The sequence below is a fragment of the Globicephala melas genome, chromosome 14 (genome assembly GCF_963455315.2).
Source record: "Globicephala melas chromosome 14, mGloMel1.2, whole genome shotgun sequence".
Taxonomy (NCBI): Eukaryota; Metazoa; Chordata; class Mammalia; order Artiodactyla; family Delphinidae; genus Globicephala; species Globicephala melas.
This window is the reverse complement of record NC_083327.1, coordinates 79,116,313-79,129,091: the sequence shown is the minus strand read 5'-3', so window position 1 is coordinate 79,129,091 and position 12,779 is coordinate 79,116,313. Positions and strand designations below refer to the sequence as shown.

General features: G+C 47.9%; 1 protein-coding gene across 4 annotated transcripts in view; it reads right to left on the bottom strand.

The window, feature by feature from the left end:
• Positions 1-12,779, bottom strand: part of ZDHHC14 (zinc finger DHHC-type palmitoyltransferase 14) — a 276,877-nt gene that overhangs the window by 40,657 nt on the left and 223,441 nt on the right. The window lies entirely within an intron of this gene.

The following is a 12,779-nucleotide window of genomic DNA, read 5'->3' as shown; positions in this document are numbered from 1 at the left end:
TCGTAGAATTGATAGCATTTTAAAAATGATCTATGATCTTCAAATAATGTAATACACCTGATCTTTTAGTTCACAATTCTCAGCTTCCTTACCTGTAAGACAAGGATACTGTATAGAGTCTTGTGGGGCTAAATACCATCTGGGAAAGTATTTTAAAAAAAAGCAGTACGTGGTGCTTTAAGGTTTGTCAAGAGATGTCAGGTACATCAATACATTTGGCCCTGAAACATTCCTATGAGGAAAATGCTGCTGCTGCCCTATTTTACAGATGAGCAAACTGAGGCCTAGAAGGGAGACTGCCTGCAGGGGCCATACAGCTCAGAGGCAGTGGAACTAGCATTGAGGCCAGGTCTTTCTCTGGGCTGATCTTGTCTTCCCAACGCACAGGCTGCCTTGAGCACTTGGTAAATGACTGAGCACTGGCTTTGGGCATTTTTATACTGTTATCCCAAACCTGTGTCGTCTCACCTTGGGGATTTCACACAAAGTCTGCAGGACATTTGTTCTTCCCCTTGCAAGCAATAGCTAAGTGCTTCTCTACTCTTCAGCTGATCTATTCAGAAGGCCTATCGAGACTGTCGTTCTAACACACCCACTCATAGCAGACTGCCTGCCGCAGGTCGGGGAGGAAAATGCCACCCTTTTTCACTTGGGCTCTTATCCAAGCTTAGCTTTTACCCAATTTTCACATCTTCTCTGTCTACATGTGCTTTGAAAACACACAGAGAGGCCTCTGTGAGGTGTGACTCTGTAAACAAAACATCATAAAGTTATGCAAGGCAGTGTTTCCTTTCTTTCTGGTCACCTATCACACACCACTCATCTCATATTTTATGTCTAGTGCAAGCTTATTTCTTGAAAAGGGCACGAGGATGCCTGGAGACAGTGGTGGCAGAGGAACTGTAAGATCCACCGTTGTCTGCAAATGACATCAACAGGCAGCAGCCAGTCTGAGCAGAGGACAGCCAGAGAGAAATTTCAGAGCTCAGCACCCTGGTGACAACCTGATGGCCTATAAGATGCTGACATTCAAAGGAAAGCAACTCCCATTGGTGTGTCTGTGTGAGTGACACGTTAACATGTGTTACCAACCCCACACAGCTGGAAAAGTTAATCCCTGCGCAAAAACAACCTCATTTCCCCAAGTCACTGATCTACACAGGCTGTATAATGGAGAGGTCTATATGAAACAGGCAAAAATAAAAAAGAAATCAGAATCAGCGGAATTTTCCAAAGACTTTGAGGCTGTCGAGAAACCTCTTTTCTTCTTAACACACGCCTGTGGAAAGTGAGAATGACAAGTGGAGGCTGGGGAAGCCCAGGTTAGGTTGGCACCTCTGGTTCCAGCTGTGAAAGCTGATCTCCAGATGCCAAGCACGTGGCGGACTGAGCCTCCTAATTAAAGTGAGACTCGCCCACCAGCAGAGGAGACATCAGGGCTTGGGAGGCAGAATTAACACTGCGGATTCCCCCCAGGCCAAGTACCAAGGTCTTTATGGCTTCCGGTAATCATTTCTATGGGGGCAGGTGGTAGCTGTATTTTTAGCTTAGAAAGTTTACTATTAGCTAAGCTGAGATAACTGCTTTCCTGAGCTGCTAAGGAATGAAAGCAACAGATGGGGCACATGAGACCCTTGGGCACGGGGTCTGGGGGGGCTTCGGAGAAAACTAGTGCCGTCTCAGAATGGGTGCGAACACCTGGCTCTCTGGCAGCCCTGAGCTGGAAGCAGTTTCCATTGGGAAATTTGTCTTACTGAAAACTTTTTCTTGGCTGACGAAATTCCCACTAACAATGTAGGCTTGCGGAGAAATGCTTCCATGTAACGGTTTTCACGCTCTCCTTTGTGACTGTTGTACACGCGTTGGTAAATGAGCCTGAGAGCTGGGTGCGCATCTCTGTGGAAGAAGGGAGCTCAGAGCCCAGGGCCGCCTCCCGGACCCCGGTACCCTCCTCCCTCCTCCCTGACTTCCGGGGTGTCGGGGCGGGAGAGGGACTGCACCCGGGCTGGGTCTGCGCCTCTTCTCTGCGGACTCTCTCTCTCTCTCTCACCCAATAATCTTCTCCCCCCCCGGGGTTCAAATGCCAACTCTACACTGATGATGCCCAAATGGCCGCCGCCGCCTTCATCCACCTTCTCGAAAATAATCTGATTTATTTTTACTTGCTTTTACCTGCCAGCTCCACTAAGCCTTTAATAAATGTTTGTCAAGGACTGAATAAACCCTCATGCTACCACGAGGATGTCCCGTGAGCAAGCACGTTGCCCAGGGCCGCACGGCTAACGGCAGCCAGGCCGGTCCGGTTCTAGCGGCTTCCAGAACTCTCGCCCACCAAACGCCCCGCCAGCCGGGGTGAGCGTCCCCGTAAGCCCCGCGCTGTATCAAGCGCTGGGACCACTAAGAAGAGAAACAGCGGCGTAACGAACCCTCCACGGCCTCCAGCAATTCCCTGTCTCGTTGGCGACGGCACTATTTTCACAATCCAGAATATTCCTCAGACCCAAAGGATGAGCCTCTAACAGAGGAAAACCGAATTTAGCGAGAAAACCAGTCTGTTCTCTGACGATGCTGGCAGCACACAGCACCCTCCCCGATGGGTCGAGGAGAGAATCGGGGCGAGGGGCGCTCGCCCGGCCCTCACTGGCTCCATTCGGGAGCCGTCGAGGCCGCTGCGAACAGGGAAGCCTGTGTTACTGTTTCCAGGAGGGACAGCAGACAAGCGCCGGGTGCCAGCGGGCACACGGGTGGCTCCCTGGGACTGAGTGAGGCAGTGACTGGCCGGAGGGAGAACACCTGGAGCCGGGCTACAGCTGGCAACGTGGCCGCATGCAGCCGCACCATCTGAGATGCTTCAAACAACTGTTACGGGAGGGCAGACTGCGTATGTTCCGTGTGGAAAAACTGGAGGGTGTCCTATGCAACAGGGGGTGCGAGAGGAGTGTGTGTGACGGCGGTTCTTTAAAAAACCGCCTCGGACTTGCTGCTAAATCCCTCAACTCTGAAGTCTGGATCCTGCCAGAAAGGAGTGGTTTCTACACTGCAGCCTCTCTGGAGGGTTCCTTTAATCAAATGAGGAGCCGTTCCGTACACCAGGCTGTTGGGTATCTGTGCTCAGCTGTGCTAAGCGGAGGGACAGAGCCTCGGGGGAAGGGAATGGAACATGGGGGGCGGGGATTGGGGGTGATAACCTAGAAATTTCTCTAAAATAATGAGAGGTCTGAGTTCGCCAGCTGGGGTGCCCTGCCCTCACCCCAGTTAGCATCGCGCTGCCCTGGCATGGCTTATGGACTTATTTTCCTCTCCTTCCCCAGGTGAGGCCTTGCGGTGAGGAATCATCTCCAGTCACCTAATAGCCCTGGCACCTAAGTGCCTGGCAGGTAGCACACACTCGAAAAGATACACTAAGCAAAGGAAAAAATGCCATTAATTGCCTTGGGTAGTTTTCCGAGTGATCCCTGCTCCTGGCTGCCGGGTGGAGAGACTGGAAAATGCTGATGAAAAGATGAGATGTCAGGCATGCCAACTACAGGAAAGGGCAGGGCTCCATGAAATTTGAATATGTGCAGAGAAGGTTGAGGGTTGGAAGATGCGGATAGAGGCTGAAAGAGCTGATGGGACATCTGTTAGTGTGAATCAGCTCACGGAGAAGCAGCCTCTGGCCTGTCTTGCTAATGGTGGGAAGCAGAGGTGGTTTTATTGAAAGCTCCATAGGGTGCCATTGGGAGAGGCTTCAGGTGGAATTCGAGTCAGGGGGAATTCCAGGCAACTTCAAAGTCACCAGATCCTAAGCGGGGAAAGAAGGTTCCATTAAGATGGCCAGTGGGAACACAGTTTAGGCGAAGGAGTTATGATCCTATTTTGTTAACCCCAAACTCTAAATACTAATGAAAAGAATATTATCAATGATGATTAACGCTACCATTCACTGAGTGCCTCTTCCATCGTTATCTCATTTATCCTTGACCACAGCCCCATGAGGTAGGTGCTATCCCCACACTTTTCAGACGAGGGTGCCACTGAGCCAGGTGAGGTACCGCAGGTGCTGAGCTGAGGGATTAGGCCACTCCTCTGATTAAAGGAAGATTTGACTTCCTGGAGAGATGGAGTATGAAAAAGAGGCCTTAAAAATAAGTAGAAATGGAGACGTATTAAAATTGGGCAGGGAGAGAAAAATCCACTGAAATATTAAGGGAAATACTAATGGAAACGTATTTGTAAAAGTTGTGTTTGAAGGTTGCCAGAAAAGGAATAAAAGCATTTGAAAATGTTAAGCATTTGAAATCTCCCAGAAGTCAGGCCCTCAAGAGATAAATAAAATCATATCCTCTGGCCAAGCAATTCTGAGTTTTCCATACAGTGGTCCTGGGCTCTGTGGCCTGCATCTCCTCTCTGCAAGGGTGTCTCGAGAATCCTGTGAAAACTGCTATGTGAAACTTCTCATATAAATGTTAATTACATTTAAATTAAGGTAAATGTTTTTAAAGGCATGAAGGGGAAAATTACTTTTTCTTTAAACCTAGGACTTTTTTACCTCCAAAATTAGAAAAATGTTGCCTCATGAGGTCTCTTTTGCCTCTTTAGAATGATGAATGTTGAGATATAGTGGTACGTGTGTTATTACGTGGCCTTTATGGTTCCCACGTAATTGAAAAAGTTATGTAATAGGAACATTTAAATATGAAACTAGCTCAAGTATCAGAGGACCATATTCTTAGACACTAAATAATTCATGCTGTTCTAGATCTTTTGGTAAAATCTAATTATAGCGTTGCCACTGTGTTTAATGATTTCTGGAGAGCAACCTCACCTGCTAACTCCACTCCTTTTCTCACTTTTAACCAAACTTTATTGAGTCCTTGCTATGTGCCAGGCACTGTGCTAAGTATTTCACATGAATTGCATCACTTAATTCTCACGAAAACTTGTGAGGTTGATGTTATTATGCCCATTTTACAGAAGAGGAACGTGCAGACAGAGGATTTGGCATTGGAGCCCAGGTGTTAACATGTACTCTTTTTTTAAAAATTAATTAATTAATTAATTTATTTATTTATTTTCGCTGTGTTGGGTCTTCATTTCTGTGCGAGGGCTTTCTCTAGTTGCAGCGAGCGGGGGCCACTCTTCATCGCGGTGCTCGGGCCTCTCACTGTTGCAACCTCTCTTGTTGCAGAGCACAGGCTCCAGACGCGCAGGCTCAGTAGTTGTGGCTCACGGGCCCAGTCGCTCCGCGGCATGTGGGATCTTCCCAGACCAGGGCTCGAACCCATGTCCCCTGCATTAGCAGGCAGACTCCCAACCACTGCGCCACCAGGGAAGCCCCCTAACCTGTACTCTTAACCACCACCTGTTCCCGCCTCCTGTGCCAGTTCCCTGCTGGTCACTGTGCCAGGTGGGCCCTGAGGACCTGGCCCCTCCCTCCTGGGGAAGCACACTTGGGCACCCGCAGCTCCAGGCACAGCACAACAGCAGGAATGGGAACAAGAGTGGACCATGGCCACACCGGGACTGGCAGTTGTGTTGGTGGCCCCTTGGGCTTCTTCTGGTTCAGGGCATCTACCCACTGGGGGATGTGGAGAAGACCTAGCTCGTGTCTGGGTGCCCACCCTCAATCAAGAAGTAATCTAACCTGTGAAAAGATGGCCTAATTCTCAGCAAAGTGAACATCAGAAGAAGCGAGCTTGGGCTTCCCTGGTGGCGCAGTGGTTGAGAGTCCGCCTGCCGATGCAGGGGACACGGGTTTGTGGCACATGCCGCGGAGCGTCTAGGCCCGTGAGCCGTGGCCGCTGAGCCTGCGCGTCCAGAGCCTGTGCTACGCAACGGGAGAGGCCACAGCAGTGACAGGCCCGCGTACCACAAAAAAAAAAAAAAAAAGAAGCGAACTTCTTATGGAGACATACAGATTGGACAAACCTGCTTGCCAAACACTATTTATTGAGACTGTGTGGCTTGGGGGTTATGTGGGGCAAATGGATGTATCAGGGAAGGTTTCTTATGTCCCCCCTGCCCCAACATATCTTTGCTCCTTTTCTGAAAATGATTTCTATCTGTTTAATTTTATGGTGCAACAAAATCAAGAAATCATATTAACTAACTCTGTGGCCTTGAAGTATTAATACATCTCTTCTACACGGGGACTTAGTTTCTTTACATGTAAAAAGTTGGATTAAATAAGCTCCGAGACACCTTTGAGATGTAAAATTAAATGTAAAGCAACTCTGTTTTATTAACACCCGTAGGGATTCTTCTGGTCTTGAGTCCTTGCCAGTGTCCCATAAATTAAGATTCTGCAGCTTCTAGCTCCTTTTGTTAAAAAATCTAAAAATTTTCAATGCAAAACCAATTAGTAAATGTAGAATCGTTGTAACCTTTACACTACAATTTAACATAACCTTGGACCATACCCCCTACCCCACCCGCATGCTCTCATTTGCCTCTGCCCTGGCTTTGCCACTACCCGGCACAGTGCCGAGTCTCTTTGGGCATCAAATGAGGGGGCTTGACTAACGGCCAACTAAGGTTCCTTCAGCTCCTCAAAAGGGCAACTTAATATATTTCTGTTTCCTCTCATTTTCTAGGGTTGTTTACCGTTTGCTTTTAACTCCTGTTTCCAATGTTGGGGAAATTCTGTGCTTCTGGGAGGAGAGACAAGCATGCATGGGAGATGCATTTTGAAGCAACTTATACCATGAGGTAGATATGCTGATTAGAAACAAAGATGAAGCTGTTGAGAAAAGGGGTGGGGGGAAAGCTTTTTACAGGAAGCGAAGAGAAATAGTTGCTATTTCTAAGAAAGTGAGGGAGAAAAGGTTTAGTTTGTGATATAAATAATTTTTGAAAGGAGATATAAGAATGTGAATAGAAATGAGATTATTTTAAAAAGTAAATCAGCCTGTTGTGGTGCAGAAGGAAACCCTACAATTCCCAGGAGGGTCATCAAATGAAGAGTAAATTCTAAGGAGGCAGGAGAATTACCTTCCCTTGTCTCCTCCAGCCCCTCCCAGAGCTCTCTGTCTTTATCAGACTCAGAATTAGAGCCCCAGCACTGAGGTCTTTGAGCTTTCTGGAATTTAGTTGCTGGATTAGGGCTCTGCATCATTATGATAAAATGAGTAATATAAGTTCCAATTTGCACATCCTCAGGAAAACAGTCTTGTACATGGGTGGTCCTCAGTAGTTCTCCAGCTGTAACTTGCTAAGTTGTGAAACTCTAAAACAAGCTCCACTCTAAGCAAGGGCTTGAATGCTAGTGAGTCTGCTTCCGGGGCGGCCGCTCCCTGACCCCTCTGGGCCCCTCTCAGCATCCGCTCCACTCCGTCTCTGGGTTTGCAGGGCCAGAAACTATGCCTGCGAGGTCTCCTTAATTCTCCACAGAATAAAACAATTATCTTCTGAATCTGAAAAACAAGCTCATGCCATCAACCAACACCCCGCTTTCTCTAGAATTCTCTAGTCTCCATTCCTCTCTAGAAATTCCAAGCCTTGACATCAGTATCCACACCACCTTACATCACAATGGCTTAAACACCTGTAGGGCTTTCTGGTTTTCAATACCTGTTCACATTCTTTACCTCACGTGCCCCATACCGAACCTCTGACGTGGGCAGCACAGATTCCCAAGTACAGGTGACACAGAAAGTGAATCTCACACCAAATGCAATGGCCACAGGCCCAGGGCTCCTCCATGCTACGTCTGGGTCTAGAGCTGCTTCTAATGTCTACTCCCTGCTTCTCCCACTTCCCCACACTCTTTGGGCAGGTGTTCTTTCATGGCCAGTTACTATGTTTTTTGAAGCCAGTCAATTTATCCTCAAAGTGAAGGTTTCAGAACTGACTTATGCGTACATTATACACGTAAAGCTAGCAATTCTAAGGCTCTTCAAAACCTTTTAATTGGACTACAATACACAATAGAAAAATTATATTCCTGATGGGCACGCTTTTCCAAAGTAAGCCTGCTTCTGTGATCTTGCAGCAAAGAATCTACATCACCTAAGGTGCAGAGAGCTGTGCCTATGAGCAGGGCACAGCAGCCTAATGGACTGGATGACGCTTCCCTTGAAAAGCAAACTGCGATATGTCCAAAGTAGTTCTCTTAAAAAGATTCATCCAGAATGAGATCTCTTTGCAAAGCTTCTGAGACACTTCATTTTTCTTAAGTTGAAACTGTAGACCCACCTTCATTATGAGTAGTATTAAAATATAAGGCGAGCTCAAGGAAAGAAACAGTTACGCATTGTGCCTTATACAATTACAAGTGTAATTTCTCATCTGGTAATATAATTCTACACGTATTGTGTGTTACAAGGTTACGTAGTCAGATGTTGGATGGGAGAGTGAGAGGGGCACACCCTCCCCCTCTAACCCTTCTTCAGTATATGTTCTGACGGTCACCTGGAGGGCTTATTTTTATGAGGGTGACATTCACGTTTACAATGTTCATAATGGTCCTCAGTTTCCCGTTTCTAAAAGGTGGGCGTGGCCAGAAGACCCTCAGGCGCCCTCCCCGTCCAGCCCTCCCAGAGTCAGGAGTCCCTGTGGCTCAGGCCGGCTCTCTGCGAACAAGTCCTGGCTGCCCCTTTGTTGGTACAGGACAGAAGCAGAACTGAACTCATGAGCAGAAGAGGTGTTTGATGCTCAGAAGTCATCTGTAGGGCTTTCCAAAATCCGCACTGCACACTGACTCTGCCCAGACGTTCAGCCCCCTTGGAGTACCTGCTTCTCCAGCTGCCTGGGTGGCATTTTAGGGCATGTGCCCGAGATTCCACAATCCTGTGTCCCTTCGGCTCAGGGTTTGGTGATCTACTACAAACACCCAGGCTTGGGAGGGTGCCATTGGGAGTGGATAAGCCCAGTCATTCCTCTCGAGCACAAGGGTTAGCTTGTGCACCCTTGGGCTTTTTTTTTGTGTGTGTGTGGTACATGGGCCTCTCACTGCTGTGGCCTCTCCCGTTGCGGAGCACAGGCTCCGGATGCGCAGGCTCAGCGGCCATGGCTCACGGGCCTAGCTGCTCCACGGCATGCGGGATCTTCCTGCACCAGGGCACGAACCCATGTCCCCTGCATCGGCAGGCGGACTCTCAATCACTGCACCATCAGGGAAGCCCCACCCTTGGGCTTTTATGCTTCTCACCGATGTATTTTCCTCGGGTGAGTTCATGCCATCTTTCCACTGCCTGCTAGACGTTTCCACCTAACTGTCCCATAGCCACCGCTCATTCAGCGGGTCCTGAGCTGTGTTTATTATGCTCCCTTCCTGGTTTCCTCACGCTGCTGCTAAAGGCACCACCAAAGCAAATAAGACCATGGCAGCCCTTTGCTTGTATTCCCTGGGCAGCTCCTGCAGCCGCAGCCTTGATGTCTGCAGAGCTAATGCATTTCCAAATTGAGCTCCTTGGGTGCTGAAGGCCCACCTTTCGTTCCCCTTCAACTAGAGCAGTCAGATCTATATCTGTTTTCTATATTGGTTTCCTCATTATTTTCTTTTTCTAAAATGGCCCACTGTTTACAACCACCAGAAAAAAAAAAAATTACAATCGGCTAGTAAATGTTCACTGTAATTGTTCTAAGCAGTCCCAAGTTAAGTTTCAAGTATGTGATATTGCTCTGTTGGTGGTGCATTGTTGAAGGTACATTGGATTCTTAAGTTAAAGGCCCTGAAGTCCTCATCCTAAATGCCTATTTTGTGATGTAACCTAGGCAGGTTTCTGGGCCCCAGCAGTTGGATATGTCATTAAGGTTTCTTTCTCACTCAAACATTAGGATTGTATGGCTAAATAAAACTTTTCAAGAATGAAGTCCATGGCGTCCACTCTACACAAAATTAGGAAGTGCTGGCAGGCCTCCGCAGTAGAAACTCAATAAATAATTGATAAGAGCTAGCTCTCTTATAGACCCAGGTTAGACCCGGAGCTAACTGGTGGCCCTACAGAGACTACTAAGTACTACATAAATACTCCCACCACCAGAATCAGGTCAGCAGACTTCTTAGACTCTAGATATAGTGTGTTGTTTTCTTGTTTGTTGCTGTTGTTTGTACAAACCATGCCAGCACTTCACTGAGTTACCACAGTCTAGTCAGCGGATTGCTAATTACTTTTCTAAACACAGGCTCTCAAAAGAACAGGCCAAAGATTCTATCTAATAGTCAGGACTGGCTATGTACTCTGCGGGGCCCACTGCACAAGGAAACTATAGAGCATCATATTCAAAAATTACTCAGAATTTCAAGATGGCAAGAGCAGAGCATTAAATCAGCCTTGGTTCCTACATACCCACTGAGCTGCCCTGTTAACTGTTTACGGCCCGGGAATGTGGTTTTCTCATTTGTGGCAGATTAATGTCTAGAGGTTCTATTGGGTTGTCTGAAAGGATTTACAGAGAGCTGCTAAGAGCAAAGTATAGTGAGGAAATTACGATTATCTAAGAGTTAAGCTTAACAGTAGGTCAAAATCCCCATTCCATATGGAGAGCCTTAGGGCAAGTAGCAAAACCCTCCTGGCTGCCACTTGCTAGAGCTACGGAGCTCCACCCCGGGCAGGGCCGGGAGAGGCTCTCAGGGTTCCACTGGCCTGGGTGAGTGCGATGGGATGAGGGTGATGGAGGAGGACCATGTGATGGGGGACACCTGAGGCAAAGGCAGCAAACGCTGACACTGCACACCCTCTCATCTACTGTCTTCCACGAATATCAGAAGCTCTGTTTTTTAACCTCTACAGTACTGATTCTTAATATTTTATTTCCCAATGCTTTGAAAATCCAATGAAAATGACAGTCCCTCCCACCCTCATGCACTCACACCCAGCCTTTACATACAGCTTCCTGCAGCCTGTTCTTAGTTAACAACGGTTGACCTATTGGTTTAGTTTGCTGAAACTGAAGTCACCTATTTCAACAACTAATTTTCAAGTTGAGTTGTTCTAAGAAGGCAGAAAGGCAGGCGCCTACCTTTGATTGGCTTGCTCAATGTGCCCTCTCCTCGGGACCCGAAGGTACACACCCCACACCCTAGCCCCACTTGAGGCTGGTACTCTGCTCACCCAGCATAACTGCCAGTCATTGACCACAGGTCGGGAGCTGCTTTACATGCAGGAAGGGCCTATGTTTTATTCAGGGTTTTCCAAGCTAAGGGCTGTGATCAAGTAGTGAGTCATAAAATTAGTTTAGTTGGTCGTGCCCAACATTAAAAAAAAAAAGAAGAAAATAGAAAATATCAAGGCATCTCATATACTCAAGTACGGCTGCATGAAACTTTGAGTATCTGTGTAAACTGAGTCCCGATATAAAATGCATTTCTTACTGTGAGTTGCAGGGGGAAAAAATTTGAAAGCTACTGCTTTATTCAAATTGGCAGCTGGTACATGATAGGCCCTCAAATACTTGCTGAGTGAATAAATATATGTATAAATTATATCTGTAATAGGCCTAAATACATTTTGAGTCATTTTAAATTGTCATTTCCATCCTCCCAGAACTGTATCAGGGGTACCAGTTCCTGATCAGACTTAATTTAAAAAATTATCATTTCTCTTGGAGTCTAAAAATTTTCAATTGTACCGCTGGGAGGTCTGAGGGTGTGAGTGGTGAGTTTTGTTTAGACTGGGGGAAGGAAACTTTTTTGTTCCGGTTGAGAACAGTAACCTAGTCACTGAGAGAAAGGTACCCCGGAAAGATGAAGCAGATACAGGCAGAGGAGTATCCAATTCTCTTTTTCTCCTTCCTCCCTCCCTTTCGTCCTTCCCTCCCTCCTTCAGCACATGTTAACTGAGCAGCTGCAGGCCAGGGAGGTGCAGGTTGCTGAGAACACTTGGTGAGGAACAGACAGAGCTGTCCTCTTGGAGCTTGCACGTCCACCAGGCAGAGGTTTTCATCAAATAACCGGCCAGAGCTGTGAAGGCCGAGCACAGAAAACCCAGGGAGGAGTGTGCTTCCCTAGGAACCAGCCCAGAGCCCTCCGTGAGAGGACTTCACAGAGAAGATGTGCCTTTTTCCAGGAACTGAGAGGAGACTCTCAGGGCTGGAGTCCAGGCAGCAAGGCGTGAGGTACCACAGAGCTGGAGAGGGGCAGGGCACAGATCTGGTGGACCAGGTGAAGGATGTGGGCCTCCTTCCTGTGAGCCATCAGCAGGAAAGCACACTCAAGGAGAGAGGTGGCGTGCTCAGATTCTGTTTGGGATGGTAGCGGGGTCCACTAGGAGACCCCCACCCAGGCAAGGTGAGAGATGACGGTAGCTTGCAGTTGGCCATGCTAGTGTAAGGGGAGGGAAATGCACCCACCTAGTAAGAAAAAGTACAGGGCCTGGTGGTGTTTAGGGAAGGATGGGAGGGGAAGAAGCCAAATATGAAACATTTGGTGTTTGCCTCGTGCAACCGATGGACGGCGTTGGCGCTCCGCGAGGTGTGGGTCCCGGGGAATGCTGACTTGGGATGTCTCTGGGCTCTCCAAGTGGAGATGCCCGGAAAGCAGGTGCATCTGCCAACTCTGGAGCTCTGAGGAGAGGCCTGAGCTGGAGACATAAACTTGAGAGGCAGAGACAGACTTCGGGAAGGCAAAAGGCAGCGAGACCAGAGATGAGCACGCTGACTCCCCAGAGACGCGAAGCCAGGAGCCACAGACAAATCAGGGGAGGCAGAGCGAGCCAAAGAGGTACACATGCCGCGAGAGCAAGACAAACGGAAACTGACTTTCACGAAGTAGTTGCCTGTGGCTTTCTTGGGTATCGAAGAAGTGTTTTTAAAACAGAGCTGCCGTTGGACAATTACAGGCAGAAATGAGGTGAGCA